At 46.5% G+C, this 26,932-nt stretch overlaps 1 protein-coding gene and 1 long non-coding RNA gene across 3 annotated transcripts in view; one reads left to right on the top strand and one right to left on the bottom strand.

Annotated features, from left to right (window-relative positions):
- Positions 1–26,932, bottom strand: part of CLEC19A (C-type lectin domain containing 19A) — a 246,174-nt gene that overhangs the window by 118,232 nt on the left and 101,010 nt on the right. The window lies entirely within an intron of this gene.
- Positions 23–26,907, top strand: LOC146796330 (uncharacterized). 2 transcript variants are annotated; one of them, XR_014969607.1, is made up of 5 exons: positions 23–123; positions 628–716; positions 867–952; positions 23,421–23,551; positions 24,416–26,907. It is a non-coding gene; the product is annotated as an uncharacterized LOC146796330 (long non-coding RNA). The 2 variants fall into 2 exon arrangements; XR_014969606.1 differs by lacking the exon at positions 24,416–26,907 and having other exon boundaries at positions 23,421–23,918.

The raw sequence follows: 26,932 nt of genomic DNA, 5'->3' as shown, positions 1-26,932 counted from the left end.
CGCGCCCTCAGTGACTGCAGCTGTGAGACAAGTATATCCTCCGGAAACGCATGAAAAGCCGCACAGATTATTCCGAGGAGTCAGCGAGGAAGCCGCTTGCACAGACGTCTCTTCAAGATAACGGTGCGGTAAGGGGGTCAGGTTTATCTGGGTTCACGTGTGTTTAAACGCAAGGGAGTTTCGAGGAAATCTAGATTGGCTGATCTTGATGCTAGTTTCAGCTCCGTCCAAGAATTCTCTAAGTGTCGTTTTAACGCATAACATTGGATACTTGGTGATTTTCCGTTAAGAAACGGGAAACATTGTAACCGAGTGTGGTTACAAGTCTTGGGTGAAAGCGCATTTGTAGAAAAGGATATTCTGCATGTTTTCCTGGAAACCATTGTAAGCGAGTCTTATTGATAGCCCCTCCGAGGTCGGTGAGATTACTGAAGCCTCATCTACGGAGTTCTATAATCTGATAAGTACACGGAAGGGTATTACAAATACTGTGTTAATCTCAAGGATCTAAAGGTGTACTAATTGCTGGGGTCTAATTCGTGCCAAAAGGAAAGTTTACTAAGCATTTCACGCATCTCGCACCACGAGTGTTTACTTCTGTTCTTCTTTCGCATTGCTCTTTACTAGGGGAACCCGTGTTTGGAAGAAAGAGAGTCGAGGAAGAATTCTCTCAATTCTCCAATTCCCCTGTGAAGCACTGGTTTATAAAAGTCGTGGTGGGTATAGACATATATATATATATATATATATATATATATATATATATCTCCAAGGTGTTCATTGTGAAAAAGGTTGCAATCTCTTATATTATGCATTTGTAATGTGAGGATTAACATATGCGTCTGCCTTCTTTTTTGTTACTACAGTGCCAGAATTGACCGGTTGAACAGAGGTTATGTTCTTCCTTCTCAGGAGTTTCAAAAGGATAGATCCTACCTTATTTTTGTTACAGGTATATTGGTCTCTATAAATTCTCGATAAACACACCATTGGTAATCACCCATATGTGGTGAAAATATTTATGATATTCTGTCTTGTTCCTTAGGTCTCCCTCTCTGCTGTTCCCTTCCTTTCCTTCCCTCCCTTGATCTGATCAACATTCTGTGCTATACGGCCAATTCAGAATTGAGACGATCAAGAGGTGGACTTGTTTAGCATTGCTTCAATCCCGAGGTACCTCCAGGCTGTCACAGTAATGTCCTATTTAATCACGCTCAACCATGCTTTTTTTTGTTAAAGCAGTTTATCTACTCAAACTTTCAAAATATTGATCTACACTTTTCAATATATACTGGCATGACAACTGACAAAAGTGTACCTTCAAGGTCAGGGTTTCCTCCAAAGTAACATCTCTTTTATCGAGTATTCAGAGTTTGTGTTGCCATCCCTTACTCATTAAGTCTGTAAATGTGGCCTCAACTCCTCTGTCCCTGTTTCCTTGAGGAATGCCCTTGCTTCCCTTAGCCTTCAAATCAATTTCCGATTTAGGTTTAGGGTGTGTCCCAGGCTCGTCAGACCCGGCACTGGTCCTATAATGTATGTATGAACTGATTTTAAAAATCTGGCTTTAGCCAAAGCCTTTTGATTTCACCAAAAGTATATATATGTAATATATTTACTTATAGGGGATTTCAGTCAGCCCTCTTCATCCATAGGTCTACTGTTGTGTCATTACCATTTTTTTTCAACCCCTATAGCACATAGCAAAGTGCAATGTGTCAGCCCACTTCAGACATTGGCTAACTTCACTGTAAGTGAAGGCATTATGGACTTTCACAAGCACTACATCCACACAAAAGGTCATTAACTTCAGCCTGAGACTACTATAAATCTGTGGGCTTTTTCAAAATCAAAAACTTGGGGTGGAGTTTGGCCCTCAACTCCGATGGCTGCCTGAAGTTTTAGCTCCGTGGATCATGGCCTACCAGCACCATCCTGGGGGACACGGCCACGCTGCTCTGCTACTAGCCCCTCTCTCACCCTCTGGGGGACCCTGGCGATGATTCCACCTGGCTGGAGGGCACTGGATACTGGAGTGGGGAGTGGTCATTGGGACTCATGGCCCATGCCTGGGAGACAGCCTGATCGCATCTGCTCGGCCTGATGTAGAGACCATATGGCTTATCCCACGTGCTTACTGCCCCAGGCTCTGTAGATTGCCACTGGAGGCAACCCCCATGGCTGTCTGATCACATCATGTGGCACCCTCCTCCCACGATTAGTATCGTAAGGGTCTGTATGGCCTGGATAGTGAGTGGAGCCTTGTCCTTGGCCCTCGCTCGCAACTGCTCCAACACAACCCGCACTGGCACTCTGCCCTACCTATTGTGGAAGTCATGTGTGCAACTTCGCCCCTCTACAGCTCAGGGCACAGATACTTCCTCTTATCCTGGGACATCGCCTCCCCACACACTGACAGCCCTTGGGGACAGTGTGGTCCAGATTATTATCAGGGCTTCCTCTATGGCTGGCACCGGTACCCCGCCCTGCTTACTGGGAGGCCCTGGAGCGCTCACTTTGCTGCAGGAGGCATGACTTCCCTCACCTGCCTGGGAGTCACAGAGACCCTTCGCCCTCTTCATTTTGTGACCTAGGGTTGGGGGCAGATGTGTACGGGCCCGGGGGCTTGTTGGATGCCCCTCTAACTCCCTGTGTCTTGGATTCCATTCTAGGCCAGCTGGCCTCCAGGGCTTGAGTGAGTGGGTGGACTCCCAGGCCCTCCACCTCTTGAGGATTGACTGAACTGGTTTGGCCTGTCCTCCCTCTCCCCACCACAGCTGGAGCAGGACTGCTGGGGGGTTGCATGCACGGACAGGTGTGAGTCCGTTTTGGCCCCACCCTTCTCATTTGGACCTCAAGTGGAGGCCTCCGAGGCCCCCCTCCCCTTCAGAATCATCCTGGTCATGGCTGGGGACAGGACTATGCACCCCCTCTCCTCCCACCCCAGTGCAAGGGGGACACTATTTGGACTAGATCTTGGACCACAGCAGGGGCACAACACTGCACCTGCCCCTCCCATGCCCCATGTCTGCGAAGGGCCCTTGGAAGCCTTCTTAGGGTGTCTGCCCAAAGTCACAGCTGGAGCTTTCTTCATCCCCACTTTGAGGCCTGAATCCTGTTTAGGCAGCACCCCACCCATCTGGCGCAGGGGACTGGGACCATCCGCACCCGCCTACCTCTGCTGTTTCGACTGGGATTCCTAGCATACCCCGGTGAGGCCTGCACCAAACTCTCTGGACCCCACGCTTGGGTGCTGCTATGACTGCCAGCTCTCAGCCCTATTTGCGTCTACTGGAATCCCCCTCCCTGCTCTCATGGCCTCCAGGAGGGCATCCAGACAGCTGCTCTTCCCAGAGGCAGAGGTGCTCACCACATCTTTTGCCTGCCGGACCGTGTGGCTGACCCCTTGGCTCGCATACTGCAGGAAATTGAGGTGGTGGGTCACAAAAACTGGAATCCATGGATGCCAAGATCACGGACCTTACTTCCGATACAAAGTCCATCCGGACGGAGATCGGGGTGTTTCTGTGGTGCCTGGATAGAGTGGAGTCCTGCCTTGATGCGCTGGAGGCCCAGTCTAGTGCTGTTGTTGCACAGGAGTCTAAGCTTCGCCATCTCACCTGTAAGATCACAGCCTTGGAGGATAGGAGGTGAAGTGATAAAGTCAGCTTCTTTGACTTTCCAGAGCAGGTGGAGCAGGACAATGCTGGACTCCTCCTATGTGATGTACTCCCCTACCTCCAGGGGCTCACCCTCACCCCTCCGATAGAGGTCCAGCATGCCTATCGCATCTGTACCCACTGCTCCCTGTCAGCAGACAAGCTCTGCCCACTGATTTCCTGTTTTCTGCATCATGCTCAGATCCACCAGATTCTGACCTTGACCTGCAACCACTATCCCTGTGACTATGAGGGCCATGAGATCCGCATTACGGGGGACTTCTCCAAGGACAACAATGACATGCACCAGGCCTTTCTGCTCCTTCGCCCTGTCCTGCACAAATGGGATATCCAGTATGGCCTGCTTGAACCAGCACGGATCTGAATTCCCATGAACGGCCACTCCAAGGACTTATTGGACCCCAATGACCTCAAAGCCTTCCTGGACTCCATGTAGAACCCTGGCATGGACACAGCTCCGCCTACTCCCATTCCCCACCCTATAGCGGGGGACCAGTTTCCCCAAAGGTATCGGGCCAGCAGCGCCGGCAAGGCAGACTACAGGAATGACTGTTCCCTACACCTTCTTCTTGCACCAGCAAAGGTGGAGCGATGAAGGCTGTGATGGGTATCACGCACCTGTCCAGTAGAGACAAACCTGCTCCCCATTGAAGGCCATGGAGCTCTCAGACTTGGTGGGGGCTGGCATGCTGCCAGCGCCACCAACTGGCTGAGTAGTGTACTTGCTCTCACTTTTCTAGCCTTTGCTGTTGGGTCCAAGGGTCCTCAGACCCTGTGTGGCCTCTGTCCTGGGTAGGGGGCTGCCCTAAATCGGCCACTAGCTTCTAACCTCCTCTAGGATCAGTCTTTCTGGAGAGGTAGTGGGGGGGCTTTTCTCTCTCCCTGGTCTACCGTTTTAATCTCTCCATGTTGAGAAATATGCTTATTGTTGAAGTTGCGGATGTTACTGCTGCCTCTTTAGTCGGGGGGTTGCTGTCAGTTGCATGCTCTATGTTATCCACTTACATGATACATTTTTTCCTTGATTACTTGAAAAACATCAATTGTTGAGCATTCTCACTTATTACTCTATAGTCCTCTTCACTGCCTTTACATTGGGTTTGTATTGTTCGCCATGCTCCGGGGTCCAGTGATGGGTGTGTGGCACTGGGGCGCTTGCCCCCTGATGACCTTCCCTAGTCTGTCCACTGTCTGTGTCTTCTCCTCCCTCCCCCTGTGCTGGGGGGGGTGTGTGCTGAAGCCTCTAGGGGAGGGCTCTCTGGGTGTGCTTTTGCCTTCTGGGGTCCGTCTTTCCCCCTTACTGCTGCTATAGGATCCTGGGTGCTGGCGTCCACCATGCTCTTTCTGTCCCACCCAGCAACCCGGGGTCCAATGTGATTGCCCCAAACCCTCCCACTCTCCCTCCCCAGTACATCGAGGAGCTCTTCTTCCCCCATCTCTCTTCCCTCTATCCCCCGCCCCCTCACTCTCTCTCACCCCCTAGGGCTATACCCCAACCTACCCTCTCCCCACAGTCTCCTTAGCCTAGCCCCTGGACGGCAAGCAGGTTCTTGGCTCCACTGACTAAAGCAGCTTTCCCTATGCACCCTCTGGGTGTAGGGTACCTGGCCCGTTTTCATTTTCTCTCTCCTTTTTGACCCACCTCCCCCTTCCCCACATTTTATCCCCTCCTTTTCCCTGACCCTTGCCTCCACCTTCTCCCTTTCCTCCCCATCCCCCTGCTGATCCCCCTCACCCCACCTCCCTTTGCAGCCTTCTATTCTCTTCCTTCCCTTCTGCACCTTCCTTTTTGTTTGTGTCTGCACCCACAGCTTGCTGCTTATCATGTCAGTGCCTTTGGCGGTCCTCTCTTGGAATGCCCACAACCTCACCCACTATATCAAGAGGAAAAAGACCCTTGCTTATTTGAATTAGAAGAAGGCTAACATCGCCTTTCTACAAGAGACACACCTTACGTGCACTGAGGCTGACAAGCTCTGGAGGGACTGGGTAGAGAAGGTGCTCCACAGCAGTCGTGCCTTTGCGCCGTGTCCTGGGGACACTCCGGTGCCTTGCAAATGCAGGGTGGCTATCCTTCTGCAGCGGTTGCTTCCCTACTATGTCCTCCAAATGTGGTCAGACCCTGAGGGCCGGTACCTTATTGTCTGTCTTAAGATTCTGTGAGGCCTCCGTTTATGCCCCCGTGAGCCCCAAAGATAAAGAGAAAACAATATCCCAACTGGTAGCACTATAAAAGACAATTAGACATGTATGTACAATATATTACATGGAAAGGAACGAGGGAGACTCAGAAATAGTTTTGAAATGTACACATGGCATCATATAATTAAATTGAAATTAAGAAATTACAGTTGTAGCAGCACTGTAGGCAAATAATGCGTGAAACAACCCGAATTGAACTTGGTGCTCAATTGTGTACGTGACACAAACAAGTGGCGACGCAAGTGATAATTGTGATATCAGCGAAATACGGCGCAAATTGTGGATGTGAACACATATATACAGTGGACATTGTGGCTCAAAAACAATGATTTACAATGTTAGATTTGCTGAATTGAAACAATTAAGTCACAGAAGGGCATGCGCCATCATTTGCACTGAGGAGTCGACGACGTTTCGATCCTATCAATCAGGATCATCTTCAGGACTGGGTTGTCGGTAATAGCAGTGCTGGATTGGACTAAAAGTCGGATGCCGTGTAGATCGGCGAAGAGGGCGGCTTTGCGGCGTCCCACGCGGAGGGAACTGAATTCAGATACCTGAATAAATCTAAAAGTCGGAAGCCATGCTGATCGGCCATGAGGAGGCTCCGCTGCATCCCACATTGGGGGAACTGAATTAGGAGACCTGGTGAAACGGACTGAATCCGATGGTGGGGCAGTAATCAGGTACCCGCCACGTTCCTCTGCAGAGAGCCCCAAAGCGGCCTTCCTTTTCTGCCTTAACCGCGCGCTCTAGGAGGTATGTTCCACACCCTGGTTGTGAGGGGGAATGGAATGTGGCTTTGGGCCCAGTTCTTCACCACACAGTTCTTTGACACGATGGCCAACCCGGACAGGGCCCTTATGCATGACCTAGGAGAAGACTTTGGCCAACTGGATGTCTGGAATCTACTTTACCTGGCCAATAAGTCTTATACCTGTCTGTCCTCAGTGCATTGCACCCAATCCCGGCTGGACTATATTTTGCCCTCACATTTTCTTCTGCCAGTGGTGGCCGCTGCCAGCATCCTGAAGGGCTCGCTCTCGGATCATGCTCCGACCCCTCTCCCGCTCGACCTTGATGTGATGCGCCAGATACAGAATCCCTGAACATTCAATACCTCCTTCTACCATGTGCCCAATCAAAAGAAGCTTCAGTAGTTACATCTCACTACGCATCTGGGCGACAATAAAGGCTCAGTGGAGTCCGTGTGGACTCTTTGGGCTGCAGAGAAGCCTACACTGAGGGGGCAACTCATGCGTGGTGATTCATAACAGGCATCGGGTGGAACAGCATGACTCCCTAGAGGAATCCATCCATGATATAACCCACCACTACATGGACTGACCTATGGGTTCTTCTCGCAGTAGGTTAGAAACAGCGTGGTTGGCCCTCAACAGCCTTTACACCACTGAGGCAGAACACGCTCTCCACAAACTCTGCTACTGCCACTATGAGCATGGCAAGAAGGCAGGTTGGTTGCTTGTGGCCCAGCTCCGCCAATGGGATGCATCAGCAGCGGTCTCGGCTATCAGAGAACCCTTGGGTCATCTAGTCACCCATCTCCAGGATATCGCGGACATCTGTGCGACCTTTAATGGCCACCTCTAGACTCTGGAGGTAATAATGGATGAATCCCGGATTCAGAGTTTTCTGGACACGGTTGCCCTGCTTCAGCTGAATGACAATGGCAGAGCTCTGCTCTCTGGCCATAATACTAGAGATGAAATTGCACAAGTTATCTCTGCTGCTCTGTATGGTAAGGCACCAGGGGAAGATGGCTCCCCATGGAATTTTATAAATGGTGCGACAGAGTCCATTGTAGTGGCATATTACGAAGCTGGGGAGCTGGGTCACCTGGGACTGCTTTTCAACAAGGCCCTTATCACTGTGCTTCTCAAGCTGAGCAAGGACCCCCTCTCCTGTGACACTACTGGCCTATCTTGCTCTTGAATGGGGATGTGAAGCTTCTGGCAAGTGTCTTAGCCACCCTTCTCAAAAAGGTAATTCCTACCCTGGTCCACCACACTCAGGTCGGCTTTGTCCAGGGCTGGTCTTCCAGTAACTGTCTGCGTACCCTAGCCCATGTCCTTTGGCTGGTGAAGGGTCTCCCAGGGAAGGCCCTGGCCGTCTCCCTGGATGATGAGAAGGACTTTGACTGCATCGAATGGGATATCTCTTTGCGGTGTTGCACCAGTTTGACCTAGGGGATGATTTCATTTCTAAGATCCAATTAATATATAATGATCTGTCAGCGCAGTTCAACTGTGGGCCCTTCCTCTCCACACCCTTACCGATCCACAGGGGAATGCACCAGGGCTGCCCTCTCGCCCTGCTACTCTATTTCCTTGCCCTCAAACCCCTATCTGTGGCCATGCACCAGTCCCCAGATAGTTTGGGTATCCCGACCCCGGGCAGCCCCTCCTCTGTCCTCCTCTATGTGGATGATATCTTATTAACGCTCGGAAAACTTGCGCTCTCCACTCGTGGATGATCTTGCATTGATAGCGGGTTACAAGATCAATTGGGGGAAAAAGGAAGACCTACCTCTCTCCTCCACCGCAACTGCGATTTAAGGGTGCCAATTTTGTTGGACACCGACCCACCTGAGTATTTGGGGATACAGATGAACTGTGGGCTGCAAAATATGACGAAAGACAACCTTGAACCCTTGATGGAGCACAGGAAGGTAGATTTTACCAATTGGTCAAACCTCAGCTTTCCCTGTGGGGATGCATGCAGGCGGTCAAGATTGTCACCCTTCCCAAGTCCATGTACGTGCTGGGAATGCTATCCTTCCAGGTCCTGGTCACCCTCCTCCGCTCCGTGGGCCAAATCATTAAGAGCTTTATATGGGGCTCCACATGCTCCCTTGTGGCAAACTCCAGGCTAATAGCGTACAGAAGATATGGCAGCCAAGGCCTTCCATCGGTGGAACACTATGCCCTGGCACTCCAGTTGGTGCAGCTCACTTACCTGCAGCGTGGTGTGGTGGACTGTCCCCTGTGGGAACAGATGGAATGTACTCGACAAGCCTATCTGGGTTTTCTCTGTTTTCCCTCAGAGTGTGCGCCGGGCAACCCCATGGTTCATGCGATGGCTACTGCTTGGAAGTTGGTCCACCGTCTTCTCTCCGTGGATCCTAATCGTCAGGCTGAGGTCCTGCTGTGGCAAAATGCTGCTATCTGTATCGGGGGCTCACCACCGACTGGCCTGAGTGGAAATGAGCTAGCATTGAAATGCTTTCCCACCTGACATGGATGGGTCCCTCAGTATGTTCGAGGCCCTCAAGGAGGAGTTTCGCCTGCCTCAGCGTCAGTACTGGCAGAACCCGCAGCTGTGCCACTACCGCTGCAACCACCTGGTGGTGCACCTGTGGGTCCCAGAATCCTTCCCTGTTGTTGCCTACTTTTAAGTGTGGGGCACCTGCTGCGGCATGATGTTGGGTCTGTAAAATCTCCTGATTCATCACAAATATTCCGTCATGCAATTGGTCTGACAAAGGACATCACAGCAGACCCTTCTATAGATGGAGTGTGATGGGGAGGACTGGGATGAGCTCCTTGAAGTTCTCGATAAGGGGGCTCGGATGAAGTTCTACCTCCTTAAAGTGATAAATGACAGGTACTTGTTGTCAGTGAAACTGGAGCACGCTGGCCTTCTCCAGCACTCGCTCCACTGGTGTTGCAACATCCCCAACTGTGACATCTCGTATGTACTGGTCGAATGCCTCAATCAATGGGGGTTCTGGGATGAGGTTCAAACTATGTTGACCCCCACAGCTGTTCTCCCCTCCTCACTACCCTGTGCTACCATACTTTTGCGTGATATGTCTGTGGCACCACAGCTGCCTCAGCACGAGTGCCATTTTCTAGCCATGCCAAGCTGTATGTCCTTCGCCATTGGTGCTCTCCACACCTACTTACACATGCCGCATGGCTAGTGTAGCTGTTAAAGGTCGCGTCCTACCAGTGGCTCATATACTCCCTCAATAACAAACTGGATACCTACCTCCAGTTGTGGGCTCCATTCCTCAACTACGATGTGGGCGGGGATGGGGTCTAAATGCTGGGCTGGGTCTGTTGTTTGCGGCTGTATGGTGGTGACTGGCCATTGGTTGCCCACAATGCCTGAGCCAGATATATCCACAGCTGGATACATGCCCTTCAGTCCCCACCCTCCGCATATCTCCACGGCTCCCGCTACCCCTGAGGCCACAGCCCTGGCCCCTAGTGGAGAGATCCTGGGAGTTCTTGGTTCCTGCCATGCCACAACGCTCACTTCTTTCTGCCACTTCCCCCTTCCTATCCTCCCTCCCTTCCCAATCTCCCCTGCCCTCCCCACTCTACCATCCCGGTCATGCCTTACCATCTACCCTTCTCCCCTCTTCTTTCCTTCTCCCAGGTCCCCCCATTTCCCTTGTTCCCACTCCCCACCTCCTCCCTTTCCCGCTCCCTCTGATCCTTCTTTCCTTTTCTCTCTTTTTGACTCCCCAGGTGTTAGTCCCTCGGACGGGGAATGCTGCGGCCATAGATGGCTTGTGCCTCATCTGTTCACCCTCCCCCTCTCTTGTGCACTGATATTATGTTGCACTACTGCTCACCCCCCCCCACCCCGCCCCACGGCTTGTATCTTTATATTGTGTAGGTCACGGAAGAGTCTGTGTTGCCCTGTATCACGTTATATTTTATTGTATAGGTTTGTTTTCGGTTTAGCATTCCCCAAGTGATAAATAAAGAGTACAAAAAAATTGTTTGGGTTTTGCCCCAAAAAATTTATACTCGCGAGGACTGGGCAGCTTCCTCGACAGTAAGGTTTTAAATAAACATGAGCAACCAAAACAAATATTGACAAAGCCAAAAGACTGGCAGCCAATGCCAGACCTATTGACGTTTCCACTGCTTGTTAGCCTGTGAAACAGGTTCTTCTCCTATTAAGAGCCCCACTTCACTTTGATGACCTGGCTGCGCAAGATCTTCTGGCGTGCCCCAATTGGCCTTAGTTTTGTCGGCTGTAATGCATTATTTCATCAGTGAGTAAATGCTGATCTCAAATGGGCATTTACTCCATGCTAATTATAACATTGAAAGCAAAATTCCCTTCTCTTGAATCTAATGGTTAGGTAAATTGGTGAATCGGAGTACATCAGCGCAATTCTTCATGGACTACACTGGCTCCCAAGAAGTGAAGAAGGTGATTTGTTGGGTCCTGGTTTTGCTCCTGAAAGTGATTTATTCAGCGGAGCCCAGTTATGGGCTCCCTTCAACCGTACATCCTCTCCTGATTTCTGAGGACTAATGACCTTGCACTGATTGCTGATCTAAATTTAGGAAGTCCACACTGGGAGGAAGACAGCTCCTTGCTGCTGGGGCAGGATGATAGAATGATCTCCCAGCGAAGTTGAGAGAACTCTCATGCCTACAGAGATTTAGAAGAAATCTAAAAACCTGGCTGTTTTAGTCAAGCATGGGCAGTGCTTTCATATCTTTGGGCCTCCGTCTCTTACAAATGACTCTTTACTTGACTTTGCTAACTTTCCAATTGTGCTTGCTTCTGGAAAATCTCCATAAATGGTAGTCATATAATCTAACTTGGCATTCATCACTGCCCCTATCACCCGCTTGTGAACAGGGAAAACATTAAGGGGGGTTATTTACAAGCCCTCATCATCACAGGAACGTCACTTTATTAACTTTCCTGTGGCGATAAGTGTTTTACCTTATTTACAAGGCAGTGTTAAGCCACTTAACGTGGCTTAACGCTGCCTAGTAAATAAGGCCCCCTTTCACGCTGTACTTAGAGTGAAAGGGGAGGGCAATGCGTGTTGCTGAGGGCATTCCACCGCAACACCCATTGATATTGACGCTGCCCCCTATTTTCAAAGGCAACGTAAATAGGAGGCAGCGCCAAAATTAAGACCAGGGAAAACCTGGTCTTTAACAGGCGAAACGAGGGGAAATGCTTTATTTCTCCTCATGTTTGCTGTTTCATGTGTGCTGTGTTGTGTGGCACACATAGAAACCGCAAATGGCCATTGATTGTTTATGTGCAGGAAGGTGACCCTTCCTGCACATAAGCAATCTTTTAAAAAATGACATTTTGTAACTTCTATGTGTGCTGCATTAAGCAGCACACATAGAAGTGACAAAACGAAATTTAAAGATTGTTCATGTGCAGGAAGAAACAATCTTCCCGTCAAGACAGACACCCTTGCATCATGGTGCAAGGATTCCTATGTTGGCGCTAGGCTGCTAAGTTTAGCACCAGGGCAGGGGGCTGCACCATTTTGTAAATATGGTGCAGCCCTGCGTTTCTGAAGTGGCGGAGTGCGGCGTTAAGCCAGGAAGGTTAACGCTGCACTCCATCACTTCATTGTAAATACGCCCTGTAGTCTTTCTGAGGACTATAGCGTAAACCAGAAAACTCTCAGTACTGAGTTAATCTTTGGCTTTAGGCTCAGGTCGGGATTTTAAATGAAGTGTAAGTTCTTCACTCCTTCAAGGGAATGCCAGGAAGGATAGAGGGAACTGTGCTGGGATATACATTATTTGGCAAGAAATGTTGCCTCAGTACCTTGTCCTCCTGTTTATTTTCAGTTAATTTTTCAAGATCCTTACAGACAGCTCTGTTTTTTTACGTCCGTGATGCACATTATTCATAGTAATAGGGACTGGAGAGCCGAATGACCAGAATAGATATATAATTTACTGACTGAACAGTATTAATGTAACAGTGAGATTTATCAAAAAAGTAAGCATCCAGAATTGTGTGATGTATCCATCATCCTGCCCAAGGATTGGTTAATCACAGGCCACACCCGCACATATATCGTGTTCCAAGAAACCTGGCTCTGGCAAAGTCCTTTTCCCCTTGTGTCCCCAGCAATGTTCCCTCTAAATATTTTACTTTGTGTGCACCATCGCTTAGTCTGTGTTCATGCTTTTCTCAGTTGTCTGCGCAACGCAGATGTAGTCACTATGTGAGTAAGCGTGCTACCCCAGGCTGATATAGAAGCAGCATCTCAGTTTAATTTTGTATAGAAATAGACCTAAAGGTACATTTGAATTATTATTACCCCAGCTATGCTGACAACAACCTGTAGATGTTATGGAATTTAATGGGTTGATGGTCGGAAAAAAGTGAATGTCTTCAATTTATTTTTGTAGTAAATAGGAGGCTCCAAGGGCGATGGAGGGCTTTACATACAGACAGCAAGCATAGATATAAAATACTCACATAACTTTAAGAAGAATAACACTATGTAAAACTAGCTGAAAATCAATTGTCAGGAAAAGGGAAAGAAACATAACATACTCTACTTTAAGAGTGGCTATGTTGTGAGTAGCTGGTCTGTGAGCAGTGGCGGCTCCACAGCTAGGGCGGAGGAGCGTTGCCCCCACTGCTTTTCGCAGTGGAAAAAAGGAAAAATAAAATGATAACTCTATGTTATTATAATTTTATATTTCCTGATGCGGCGTCTCAGCGGGTGCGGCGGGGCAGATCTGCTTTGCTCTCAGAGCAGGGGGAGGAGTGGTGGCACTCTGTAAGTGCGCATGAATGTTTGACCAGCCCTTTTGGGCCGGCCAAATATTCATGCACACTTTGCATGTTCTGCATTACAGCCTGCATGGAGAACATGCCCAGCCTCCCATCCCCTGGCTAAGCACCAAACCACGGTGCTCAGACGTCGGCGCTCAGACCAATCACTACGCTGCATTGCAGCATTGTGATTGGCTATCGGGAGGCTTGGAGCCGGGTGCTTCCTGCTACCTTTGCAGAGAAGAAGCCAGGAAGAGGACGTAAGAGAGGCGGCGGAGGTAGGCCAGCAGGCTAGCCAGCAGGTAAGTGTTTTGTTTGTTTCTTTTTTTAAAACCCTCCTCCTCTCCATCTTCTACCCTCCCGTCCCACTGCTGCTTCCCGGGACCAACCGCACCTGTGTGTGAGTATCATCTTTCCTGGTAATGAGAGTAAAGGACATGTTTAAAAAATATCACACTGGCTTTCATTGCACACATAACAGCAAGAGAATGGTGATTTATATCACAAATAATTATTGTGCATTCACAGGTGCTGCAGCCTGATAGACAGCTCAGCCTTTTCCACAAATTCCTCATATTAACTGCTGCAGCCTGATAGACAGTTCACTCCGCCTTTTGCAACAAATTTCTCATATTAACTTTAGCTCCTAAAATATTAGAACACACGGAAAAGCCTCACAGCAGGGGCGTGACACACACCCCCGCAGCCCCCCGCGGTGCGGGGGGGGGCCCACGCTCCAGGGGCCCCCTCACTCTCAGCAGAGGGAGACGGCTGCGCCTGCAAGCAAGCCTCTTCAGCCTCCCCAAGTCCCCATAAATTAAACTGTGCGCGCACGCCACGATGACGGCCTCTTAGCCTCCGAGTCTTCCCTCTCTTTCTGTCTCGCCGCTCCTCAGTTAGTGAAAACCGAGACTTCAAGAAACAGGTATTACCCTCTCTTTCGTCCTTTCGTTTATTTGCTCCCCAGTGAAATGGATCCAAAAAAGAAAAACATTTTTGCTGGAAACGTTGTCTTTTTCTGACACAAGTGCAGCCTCAGGGTAGAGAGAAATAAAACATTCCAAATGTGAAAAATAAATAACTAATTAAAGCAAGACAAGGTGATTGCAAGGTCGCCAGAGTGATTTATTTACACCTAAACACATTAGCACCACTTTACAGTGTTTGCCAGTGAAGTGATACTTTTGTTTTCTCTTCTCTCTTTGAACAGCATTGTTTTCCCTGTGTGGGAAAGTGCACCTTGCCTGGAGGTACTGAAATACCTGCTGGATGGGTGAATTGGAAAACAAAATGTGTACAGCGACTGTGTGTTTACGAATGTGGTCTTTTTAAACCATACTGCCTATGTTTTGAAAGGATATAAGCAATGGGCACTGAAACGGGTCCCTTCCGGGCCCTGTAGCATGGCCTAACCTTTTCATGCAAAAGCACTCACTAATTTCAGAATAATGAGTGTAAAAGGAAAAAGGTAACCATGTTGTTCCTGCTTACATTTCACATGCTTTACTTAATCTTGCATTCCCTATGAGTGTTTGCTTTTTCTAGGATGTTGCTAATATTTTTTAGGCAGCATATTGCTCTTGTCTAGTGCGTAATTAGAATTGAGTCACATCCAGGTGTTTATAGCGGGTCAGTGCAGTGTTTCTCTAAGTGGGGCAGTATGGTGTTCAGTGGGGGAGAGGATGTGGCGCTATAGTCAGAGCTGCTGAAGTGGAACTGAGGAACAAGGTTCAGCCTTAATGACCAGGCTCCCAGGCCACTCTCCTGAGGGAGCACATTCCTGTGCTACACCTTGGAAGGCGCCGCAAGATCTTAAAAGCCCTGGTGTCTTAGCACCAGCAGGTGAACCCTAGCGGTGGCAAGTGTGGATTAACCTTGAAGGCCTGTCCACCACTATCCATGAAGTTCACCTCCAGTCTTGGGGACAGACCTATGAAGCAGCACACCATAGAGTGGCAGTGACCCTGTCATTGAGGTCACAGGACCCTTGAGCATGGTGGCTCTAGGGCAGTGCGACCGCACCGGGCACTAACTTCAGGTGGGGGCGTCGTGTTTGTAAGTATAATATGGTTTTAAAAGCACTTGCTGCCTCCTTCCTGGCCTCCAACATTTTTGGGCAACAATAAAAATGTCTTGATAACTCCAGCGATTAATGTTCTTAGTAGAGAGAGATGGTGTTTTGTCTAGTGGAAGGTTTGACTCATGAAAAGGAATGGCAGAGGTGTAATGTGTATGCTGCTAAGAACATGTGCCATGCAGATCACAAAGTGCACATAATGTGAATAGGTCAGTGGGTTACTGCTTTTTTCAGAGAGACCCTATTGTTACTTGCAGTTAATAAGTTAAAATCCTAACATAGAACAGTGAGCTATTAACGGTCATGTAAGAGCTGCATGCAAACTCCAAGGTATAAATTAGAGCGTTATGTTTTTTTTCCCAGTCTTCGATTATCCTAATGTTGCAAAAAAGGGTTCATTTGGGTGGAAATCAATTCGGATTATTAAAGAGAACCCCCAACCCTGGTATTACGTTTTTAATTCTGAGTTTGTCTTTCTACAGACCAATCACTCTTAAACTATGCTGCCTACTAGTACGGTTGTCCTGTGACTCCTACACCTTGTAGTCATTTGTCTTATGTAACATTTCCTACACAGTGATTTACACACATATGAATGATTGTCTCTGTGTAATATGTGTGATGTAAAGTGCTCTGACACCCTACACTGGTTTTAGTGGTGCTGTAAATTTTCTGCTACTTTATTATTTTGAAATTTGTACACATGCTAACAGTCTCTGCAAAGAGTTTTCCTTATTAGTACTAGTGGAACATACAACTGCAGCAATGAGAAAGGTGACCAGTCAACCTTTGCAAAGGGCCCTCCGCGTCACAGCAGCACAAGTCACATTTGTTAGTAACTTTTGATGTGTTTGAGCTATAAACAATTTATTAGGTAAAATCATCAGATTATGCAGCAGATGATGTATTATGTGGCAAATATGGCAAAGCCATAGTTATGTGGAAAACATTTGCAAACTAGGATATTTTGCGATTCATGTTTGAACTGCTCTTGTGGAAAAAGGGAGAAATGCTGATGACAGAAACTCCATGGCTGGGAGACAAATGGCTTGCGATTCCACTTTTAAGGATATTTGGGACATTCTGTGATTGGAAACGTATCCCACTTTGTGAATGTATTTTAATGTCAATAACACATATTTAACCTTAAATAAACATGTGTATCTATTGGTTAAATTAAATAATGTAATAAGCTGTAACCGGTTAGTGAAATGGGAAACGAATACTTAAAAATTGGGATATTTTGCTCTTTCTGCCACACCTCTCACTCCGCCCACTGACCCAATCCATTGGTTATTCCCGCCCTCTGATTCTCCTCCCACAATTCCCCACTTTTTTCCCCCACTTCGATCACTGCCTGGCACTAACATGCATTAGAGACAACTGTGGGTTTTTACCACCGGGTCTCTAAGAGAATGACACCTCAGGTCCATACACGGGGGCTAAACACAGCACGTTTCTGGGTTCTCCGCACAACGTGTTTGCTATTTGACGCCAGACTTCTGCAGCTTGTGTTGAGGAAATGAAACATCCCCTTGTGTTTGTATAAAATATAGCTGCCAAGTGTGATTGGCACCATGTCGTGTACATTCGTAGCTTTTATCCAACAACACTTTGCATGCTGGAATTTTTAACCCCTTACTTAGATTGTCACAGCACAACTCCCAGAATGCAAGGCGCTGTTGGCTTAAAATCCAGGCCTGGCTGGTGGTGTCACACGTGATGATAGAGCCATTTGGAGGCAATGGTGAATCTGTAATTTAGCAGGCGTGTCTATACTCTTAGTAAATTGTAAATACCGCCAGTGTTGATACACTGAGGTCTGAGACCTCTGTTTGTTATGAAGTAAGGCCCAGTCTGGTGGTTCAGGTCAGTCCTTGTGAGGGAAGCTGCTGGACTTGTTTTTACCATGCACTTTGAAAGTATTTTCCTCTTGATGCAAGAAGAAAGTTGGATTGTTTTACAAAACATGCTTGATTTTTGTATATTTCTGGACTGGTGATTGCTTTATTTTGCACTTTGAAAGTATTTGCACTTTTTCTTTTGCTTTACCAACTACAGTTTGTATCGATTGTCATTAGGTACTTGCTGATATGGTTTGTTTTTATTCTACATGCAGTGTTATTTATGGTGTTGCTTGCACTTGTAAGTAATATGTGTACCTTAAATCTTGTATTTAGCATTATTTACACTACAGAAATGATAAATTAAAACAGGCAAACATCTGCATCAATGTTCTGAAGCATCCAAACAGTTTTCTTCCTCAGCCTGGTTTGCCTGCCTGTTTTGCAGTGCTTACTAATAAAGACATTATGATTGAAATTGCTTCATCAGTTCACGTTATTATCATGCACAACCCTTGACAGTCGCTAGTGTGTGGCATGCAGATAATTCACCAGTCTATTTCTTTTGACTTGCGCAGGATACTGAGTTATAGCTTGTGTACTTCTCATGTATATTGTCAGTCGTGTTTTTATGGAATTGCAGGTTTGGGTTGGTCTTTCAAAGTTTCAAGGTATTGTCAATTCTATTTCAGACCCTTCATAGTTGTTCTTTGTTCTTCAGCCATAGGCAGTTCCTGGGACAATAGGATCACTCCTTGGCATTGTTCTGATTGCTGCCTCAGTTAAATAATCTGCTTTTGACAGTATTGTTAGAAATGGCATAGCTTGTATGTTAAGAGTGTTTCCCACTTTCTCATTAGAACTTATAGAAAGACAATATAGAGGCATTTCATTTAAATGTTGGAAGTTTCAAATCAAAATATGCTAGATTTCTGGGTGGTAGGGCAAAGTGGTAGGTGCTGGGCCGCGCCGGGGGAGGGGGCCCCCTCCATGTGCTTTGCAGGGGGGCCCCCTCAAGTTTCGTTACGCCACTGACTCACAGATGTGAGAGACATCACTCCCACATGCCCCTTAAAATGTCTCTCTATAAACCATCACTTGTGGATGCCAAAATGTATTCTGCAGGATCGGCAGTAGAGAGCGGGCTTTGGTCGTTGGCTTTTGACACAGGACTAACTTAAAAACGTTCTCACTGCTTACTGATTGCAAACACAGTGCTATTTAGTGGTCTTTAAATAGTACAATTCTGGCAACATAAATGTGCATGTAAGCATGCCTAATTATAGCCTCAGTTTTCATCTCACCATCCCAATAATGTGATGCTAAGAGTATTGGCTACCCCAACTCTGTGCTGCTTGCAGCACACGCAGTGTGCCTTTCTAGAAGGGCGGCCCTGTAGAGCGGCATTCAGGCACTCCCCTTGTGGTCCACTCACCAGGACCCCCAGGGGGCTGCCTACACATCCAACGCCCTCTACATAACTCCCTGCACGGAGAGGGGGGCAGGGACCAGGGTATTTATACAAGCCCCAAGCAAGGTGGTCCTTCTCTTTGTTCCGCAGTGCTCCTGTGCAGCGGGCAAGGTACGAGGCATTTTACTGTCATTTCTCTAGCGTGGGGGGCAGGGAACGTTTGGCGATTTAAAAAAAAATTCCTTTGCAGGAGGGAGCTGAGTGGAAGGAACCGCACTTTGCACAGCTGCGTGCATATTTTGCTTTGCTCCATGAGCAGACACCAGCATTAAACAGTCTGCACGTCCCTTGTGATGGCTGTTTGAACCCCTCTTTTGGACCCACCGCCTAGGGTGATCCCCAAAAGGGTTGCTTGAATAAATGTTTGCCATGCTGAGCTGTTGTGTGACTGAACACATTTCTATTGTAGGGATACTTGCGTGTGTGTGTGGGGGGGGGGGGGGGGGGGGGGGGGGGGTTGATGAATTTGCCCCTGTATTCCATCGAAAGCTGTACCACCTTCTGATCCCATTCCAACTCAGGACACATGGCCATCTTCTTTCTAAATTCTCTGTCACACAGAAGCCAAACAATGCCCCCGTCTTGATGACTTTGTTAGGGATGGTACACGAATATTGAAACAGAGCCTGTCCCAGTTCTGGATGCTTTTCCATCACTACTGCTGAAAGGATAGAAAAAGCCTTAAGCCAATTCTGCAATATCATGTCTGACCAAGACTGATAACCTCCCCTTATTGTCCACCTCCTAATCATCTAGCCACCTAATGTCCATGCCATCTTTGCCATGCATCAATAGTGTAAGGATGCCATATCCCTTCCTTAGCTGCCAATGGTACTTGTCAAGCCAACGGGCAGTGCCCTGATACCAGTTGAGCGATGGTGATATGGGGTAAGTCCCCTCCGCTGAGGATATCTCATTTTCCACCTGGTTTAGGGTGGGTGGTGCAACAGTGTTATTTGTGCCAGCCTTCATCGTGTTGTCAATGTGCCACAAATCCGACCCCTGTGTGCTAGGTGAATATCCCACTGTGGGAGGGAGAATAATGCCTGCCGATGCAGATAGCTGGGTGCCCAGTGAACTGGAGCTAGAGCATGTGCTAATACTGGATGAGGCCTGTTGTGTCGGTTGTGGCATGGTAAGTAGGTGCGGTGCAGGGGCCATGGTGGCCGGTGTAAGCAGTATGATTGAACTAGGTACTTGCTTGTTGCCCTCCTCATTTTCCAAACCCTTTCTATCTGTGGCTCACCATCCCCAGTAATAAGTAGGTCCCCATGTTGATGCTACGGCTGAGAGTAGCAGACCATGGATTGGAAGTCCACCATAAAACTCATCATTGTGTCCATCAGCTTACTCATTCTGTCCAAACTTTCCAGGGTTGCCGATGCTGCATGGAGTCTTGAACTGGTGTCACCATTGCTGGTGCTATTCCACGTTGTTTTGCAGGGGACAAGGCCACACACTCGGGGACCTTGGTTTGGGCACTGTTAGAAGGTGGCTTGCTTGCCCTCTTTGCCCTTGTTGGCCCTAGGTCCACTTGCATGGGCTGCTGCCCACTTTGTCTATCCTGCTGGATTCCAGAATCATCAGACTCCTGAGCATTCATGGTGCCCATTGTCCAGTTCAGATCCTTTCCTCATGCTAAATCCATGTATGCTGCCCAGGCCGCATCCTGTGACATTCCGAGTTAGGACTCCTCCACTGTTGACATTTGGGAGAAAAGGTGGGGGGATTATCTTAGCTATCCATGGCCATGGGCCTTTAACTCTGGCTCATGGGGGGGGGGGGGGTAGATTTTGGGGCTGGGTTTTAGGGTCCAGGGCAGAGGGGCAAGGGGTAGTTTTCAGGGGTGGGGGTCAGTTTTAGGGCTCAGGGCAGGGGGGCTGGGGTTGGGGTAGTTTTTAGGGCGAGGAGCAGGTTTTAAGGCTCAGGATGGGAGAGAAAAGGACAGTTTGCATGGCTGGGGGCAGCTGTAGGGCCCTGGACAGGGGGGCTGGGGTTGGGTGTTTCTTTGGGCTGGGGCCAGGTTTTAGGACTCTGGGTGGGGGATCGGGTAGTTTATAGAGCTGGGGCAGGTAGATTGCAGGGGTGAGGCTGTGTTTTAGGGCACAGGGAGGGGAGCTGGGGTGTGATGTTTAATATGCATATACCTTTACCAATCATGCCTTTACAAAGAAATGTGTTGTAAAGACATGTGTGGTAAAGGCATGCATGGTAAAGGAATGTGTGGTTAAGATGCATTCGTTATTGTGACAGCATTGTGAGGCACGCATGGGTTAGAAACTGTTTCCCTAGCTCCAAAGTGGGCAGCTCTGGCCTTAAGCCACATCTTCTCCTCATTCCTGTGTGTGGCATGCAATATTTCAACTTAACTGCTCTCCAAAGTTTCCCCAAACCAGCACTGGCCAACATCAACAAGACCAGTACAGATTCCAATCAAATGAGTCAACTCCTCACAAACCCATCCACAAATCTGAAACTTTCACTTAAACACCATTCCTAGCCATCCCAACTGCCAACCATGGACAAAAGCAAAGCAATCTAGGGCAGCGCCAAGCAAACAAATAAACTGCATCAATGATTAAATTGTCACCAGCTGTCACAAACCCGCAAACCATGGGAAAGAATGCCCCCCAGGACTAAAACTCACGACCTGCCATCCACGCTCTCCTCAAGGAAAGAGCACCCAGCTCACCGAGTTACATTGACAGCACAAGCCGAAAACACACCAATGGCAGCGGACACCGGTCAAAGACCCGAGAGGACAAAGGCCAGGCAGCCGTCCTCACTGCCCACCATAAGTCAACTGCTCCAACATGCAGGCAATGCCAGGCATGGCTCTCACATGAGGGAAGAGGCCACCTCCCCTCGGACAGGAAGGTTGGCCCATGCATGTGTGCCGCTTCCCTACAGAGCCCCAAACATCAGGGACACCCTGGGGGACAAAGTATGCCCACGGACCACAGCACTATCCCCACCCACCTTTGCAAACATTTGCCGGACCAATGCACCCCACACTGCCAGGAGGAGTATCACCCAGTCTGGACCAGACAACCGACCCCACTGGGCCTCAAACTCACCTCAACAAACCTGATGCTGCCTCTGGCACTTGAAACACGTCGCAACCCATATGGCACTCTCAAAGCGACACGATCCAACAGCGTGTCCAACGGCAGAACAAGACGTTGGTGGAGTTAAAGGGCGATCTGGAGGTAATTTTGGTATGTAAGGATACCATCAGAGAGCACAGCAGAGGTGCTCTATGCCAAAACTCAGGAGTCTTTATGGCAGGACCCCAAGACGTAAGTGACGGCACCTCATTAGTCTCTCCAGCGGTTGCAAGCCTGACCAACTGGGGACTTGCCTGGTGATGCTTTGCCTTCCATAGGCATGAGATTTACTTCAGGACTGGTGGTTCACAGTCTGCAAGGGAGGAACACTCCCCAACTGGAATTGAAGCACCAGATAAGTTGTCCCACGGTGCAGCTTGACTGATCAACTGGGTGGGCAGATTAGGTTACTCAACATTGCCTGGCACTGAATCGCTCGTAAAAATCATTTGGCATTTTTCATTATTTGAAATAAACCTGCAGCAAGACTATTTTCCACCAAACAATGTGTTGCTTGGTTTATTTAATTCTTTACAGGGTAAAGAACTATTTGCCAATGTTGCTGGGGGTGGGGGGGGGAGTTGCCGATATCTGCACTTTGAGGAGTGTAGGATATTTTGTGAATATATTGACAGCTTGTAAACTCAAGCTTCACTTTTGTCTTTGTATGCTGGGTTCATACGTTATTTTCAATAAAGATACAGCCTCAATAAAAGTCAGGCGGGAGAGCTGCAGAGTCAGAGATGATCTGAGGTTGCAAAATCAAATAATTGGAGAGTGTCATGAAAGGCCCGAGAGTGTGACAACACAACACAAATACAAACTTGCTTTCCTACTGATGTTGTGGCTATCCTTTGTTTTATTTACGGGGTGTGTTTTTACCCCTTAGCCCCTTGAGAGATTGCCTCCTGAACACAGTAGTGTTCTTTGTAGTGGGTGCTCTTAATATGCCTGTGACCAGAGATAAATGAGAGCTTGCACTGCTGCCCAGGCACGTACCTTAAAGGGAACAGTGGTGCCCAGTAACACAGCACTATTTAAATGCAAGCACACACATTATTGATGATAATTATGTACATCAGTTTGAAAGTCCACCATTATACATCGGCCTTGTCAAAAATTGTGTCGATTAAATCAGTCTTGAAGAGCACCCGCCCTAGTGGAGAACTGAAGAAGTGGTAGTTTCCCACATCTAGAATCATGGAGGGTATTGGGCTGCTATGCCGTGGTATGGAAATATTTACAGAAAAAAATGTAAATGAGCCGTCTAATGGTTTTAGAAATAATATTTTTTGCTTAACGCATTTAATTAATCAAATTGAATTTATTCCAAGGTGGCTAATGCTTTGTGCATATATGATTTCTTTTTTTGTTGAACACTATATGCAAAAGGGATGTGAATTTGGAGTTTTGAATCAACTCAATGGTATGTTTGTTATGTTAGATTTTCATTTCATGTCTAGAATTATTTCTAAAAAGCATTACTTTATTTTCTTTTAGGAGGTCTACATCTGACAAGGTCTCCAAAATGAATATTTCTGTATGTTACCAGTCTAACCCAGTGCTTCCCAAACTTTTTAGAACCACTACCCACCTTTTATCATGACAAACTTCCGCCTCATTGACATGAGGTGGGTGACTTTTTTATGTAACTAAAGCATTGTGTGGTAGTGCGTTTTCATTTACAGACAGCACATTTCCCATTGAAATGGTCATTAAATATCCACAGACATTCAGTTTTACTTATCAAACTATCTTGGACACAAATTATAATGTGTGAAAATCTTTTTAAGTGAATATTGATTATTTGTGAATCACCAACTAAAGTGTCTTGATTTGTTCTGATCCTATTAAAATCTTTGTTCCCGTCACACTTCCAAATTACAAAACAAATGTGCTTCATTTTTGATTTCCTGACTTCTGAATGTGTACAGTTCACTTACAGCTATTTACATATTGTTGAGTGCTACGAGAAAATGAGATTCTACAGCCTTTGCTTCCACACTTCAATGGCAAGATTGTCACAGAACTCACTTTACTTTCTCTGACAAAGTGAGAGGAGTTTGTAAACACCAGTCCCCATGTTAAAAACATAAGCAGCAGAAGACATAGACATTTGACCTCTGTCTTTAAATCAAAGCTAATGTTAGAAGTTAAAACTGAATTTAAAGTCATTTTTATTTATTGCTTTGACTATTGTTACACACCAAAAATCAACTCAGGACCTACCAGTGGGTCGCGACCCACAGTTTGGGAATCACTGGTGTAATCTACGATACAAGGTTCACCTCAGCAGTTTGTTTAATGTGTTTGACTTTTCCGTATTAAAAAAATGGAAATGACAGTCACAAAGTACCAAAAAACTACGATGAATGAGCACTTACAAATACCTAGAAATACACATACATCAATCTTGAATGACATTCACTGTTATTAGGCCACTGATGTTCCCCTATCTGAATGCCTTTAACATTGTTTACTTTTATGATTGACAGGTCTGGTTAAAGCTGGCTCACTCTGCAGTGGCTGTGACTCTAGTATAGTTGTGCACTATCCACTGGATTCACATGCACTATCCTCTAGATCATGTCTGTAGTTAGTGGCTGCAGGAGCAGTGACTGTGTTGGACCGACCTATTGGGCAGCCTGGCACAGCCCAATTTGAATGCCAAGAGAAGAAGATAATGAGGTAAACCAAGCAATACGACAGCCCTGTGACCCGAACAGGATAAAATAGCTGCCTGGATCACTAAGTTTCTCCTTTCAACTCTGAATCGAGGAATATTTTTCTTAAGCTTTTAAAACTGGAGTAACATGTATCAGCTATCTTTTTGAATAGCGGGTAGAAGGTAAGAGCACCTTTAACAGAAACATCAACATCTTTAGCCCTAGTAATAGGAGTTAGATGTTGGCCAAGAGCCAGTGGCTGGCAAAAAGAGGTATAAAATAAGGTTGATTTCCAAGACCACCACATCTTTTTTTACCTACATTTAACTTCAAAAGGTTATTGGTCATTAAATATGCAACTGAACTAAGACATTTTGAGAAGTTTAAAAAGAAGGTCCGCTTTACTACCACTTTGTGTAAAGGAATTGAATACCAACAGTGCAGTTTAAAAAGTAAAACCAAAAGAGTGAGTTAAAGCAACTAAAGGGTCTAAATAAATGGCAAAGGACTCTATAAAGCACACAATAATTCTTCGTGAGCAAATGTCCAATATTTTTACTTTAAAAAAGGAAAAATGGTTTGATTAACACACTTGCATTGTAAAGCATCACCCAAGCATACCCCGTGTCTCAATCTCTATAGTGCAATCACCAAATGAATTCCAGAACAAAAAACACACTAATTGTTTCATTTTTAATTCGCCAACTGATTGCTCGGGAATTAATTTGGTGATCGCACCCTTACGTGATGCTGTACAATGAAAGTGATACAAGATTGGTCTTTGAACGTGACATATGATGTGAGTCTTTGGGTCAAGATGATTTCACAGTCTTCAGCTTGCTTTAAAATGTTATGCGAGAGGCGGGTTCGAGAGCCTTGATAAGTGTGGATGCTTTTATTTGTTTTTAAATTTAGGCATGTATGTGTCTATTTACAGCCCTGATGGAGACCTCTTGGAGGGATGAAACGCGTTGTATTGGCTGCATTTTTTTATGTTAAAATTAAAAGTATTTTGAAGATTCAAGAATATGGCTCTTGTGTATCTGAAGATGGAATGAAAAACTTCCCATCTTGACGGATTGATTGATGATTATGTCAATGGTCATATAATTGGATCACTCAAGTGCTCTATTGATATTTGGTAGCACCCCCTGCATTGTTGAGAATTGCCTCACAGGAAGCTTGGTATCCATGATTGACAGGCCTTATTGGAAAATGTAGCGCTGTACTTTGCTTTATATGTAATAATACTTGTGCGGTTGTGGAGACTCACTGATGCTCTCCTTTTTGGATTTTTGAATTTCTAAAAGAGTTCACAATGTAAAACCTGACTCTCAGGGTATTAAGGCAGAGGACGTCTAGGATCGACGGAGGAACACTATAAATCATTATCCAACCAATACTTATCTTTAAAAACATTTTTCCTTAAACTTTATTGCACATAAAACTTAATTCTAAACTCAAAATAAACGATATTTTCAGCTGGAATTACAAATTGGAACCCTTCCTTTTGGGACCTCATAGATTACCCAGGGTGCAAATCATGTACCCTAAAGAAGCATCAAAGGGAAAAATAACTGTGTGATTGTAGACTGACCCTGTTATCTGTAAGGTACCATGCGGAAATGTGTATACCCAAAGGTTTTAATCCTAAAAAACAGCAAGGCTCCTTTACAGGCTTATTGGAAAACATGAGCTTTATCACTATCAAAAATGTTAAGCCTACAGGCTTTGACAAGGCATTGAAAATGTAAAGTGAGAGGTCTACTGCATTAATCACCACATTTAATAATCACAAAAGCATCCCCATTGGCTTTAAAATGAACACAAATAAACATTCTGCTTAGAGAGTCCCAGCCACAGTTTAAGAAAAGTCAAGTTATACATTGACATGAATCTCCCTCTGGAGATATCAAGCAATTATAAGTGCCCGGCCAAGAAGAGGGACATATGCATTGAACCTGTTCTTATTGTATCTATCCGAGAGTACACAATGTAAACCCCTTTTGTATTGTATTTGTTAGATAGTTACAAATGTAAAACCCCTTCCCATGGTGTTTGTTCAGGAATTCACAATGTAAAATCATGTTTCATTTGCCAGAAAACTCACCATGTATTATCATTTTCTGTTGCATTAGGCAGAGTTCACAATGTAATAACAATTCCTATTGTATTTTTCAGGGAGTTCACACTGAAAAGCAACTTCCTAAGATGCTTGTCATAAAGTTCACAATGTAAAAGCCCTCCTTGTTGTAGTAATCAGAAAAATCCAATATGTAAAATCCTTCCCTATTAAAGTTGTCAAAGTTAACATTGTAAAACACCTCCCTGTTATATGTGTCAGGG

This window comes from Triturus cristatus, chromosome 10, assembly GCF_964204655.1.
Source record: "Triturus cristatus chromosome 10, aTriCri1.1, whole genome shotgun sequence".
NCBI lineage: Eukaryota > Metazoa > Chordata > Amphibia > Caudata > Salamandridae > Triturus > Triturus cristatus.
This window is presented reverse-complemented; position numbering and strand designations above follow the sequence as displayed.